Raw genomic sequence first — 1296 nt, 5'->3', positions numbered from 1 at the left:
GCTGAATACTTGAGTAGAATGCAAAACTTTTATGTGAGAAGTTATAAAAAGCCAGAAAAAATTATTCTGATTTTATAAAACAAAAACTAGAGGGGCCATGAAGAATTTTCATATAAAAATAATTAAGAGCTTATAAAAACAGAAAAGCAGTGTACAGATAACCAATAAAGCAACTAAATAAGAACAAATACTGTTCCTGTGCAATTGAAAGTTGAAAAAGTTCAGTATCCATCTAAAGAAGGGAAAAATTATTGACACTTATGGAATATGATAATATAGGAACATTTACAACTACCATACAAAATATCTTATATCAAGTTAAAAAACTCAATTAGATTACCTATATTATAAAAACCATGGCAAATCAAAACACAAGAATAATAATTTATAAAAATTATCAAAGTACTGACAGTCTCTTTAAAGGTCTGTAATGAAGCATTAAGAGCATGAACAAAGGGTGAAAAACATTTAAAATATTTTTATTTGATTATGTGTACTAAGTATGTAGTATATACATTAAACAGTCATACTCAAAACAAAAGAATCAATTACTTGCAAAAAAAATCTAATGATAAATTTCAAAGTAAATAAGACTCCACTGAAGTAAAGAAGACACATTGATATTAATTATATAAATTAAGCATATTGAAGCTATATAGAAAAATATGGTATTTTAAATATTTGTACAATAAAAGAAAAATTTGAAGATCTATGCATGCCTCAGAGGGAAATAAATGCACTAAAGAGACTACACTAAGATATTATTTTTTTAATTTTAATTTATAAAAGAATTACAAAGTTATTCATAGTTGAATTTTAGCAGTGTTCTAAAACCAGACATATCACTGGTGTATATGTTGCTCTAACAATGTACCCAGTATTCCTTCCACATCTACCCTGTTTCCTTGACAGGCATATTTAAATTTGTTTAGTGTGGTTGTTGTTATAGTACAGTTTAATGTGTGCATTCACATGTGCAGGTTTGTACATGTGTGTGCTCCCCACCTCCCTTATCCACTATCTGTCATTTTATACATAGGTACATCCCATATCCCAGCTATCATGTGTATCAAGTGTTGCAATGAAAATTAGTGTTCTGTGCTTGCTTCAGAAGCACATATACTAAATATAGTGTTCATATATTCTTTTTAATGAATATTTTTGTGTCCTGATGCTATATATCAAGAAGTGAAGTGTTGTGTTATTTTTAGCTTTCTGATAAATCTCCACGTTTCTATGTTCTCTCCACATTAGTTGAACCAGAGAGCATTTCCCCTAATAATGATTAAGAATTCT

Source organism: Suncus etruscus, chromosome 16 (genome assembly GCF_024139225.1).
Source record: "Suncus etruscus isolate mSunEtr1 chromosome 16, mSunEtr1.pri.cur, whole genome shotgun sequence".
NCBI lineage: Eukaryota > Metazoa > Chordata > Mammalia > Eulipotyphla > Soricidae > Suncus > Suncus etruscus.
This window is presented reverse-complemented; position numbering follows the sequence as displayed.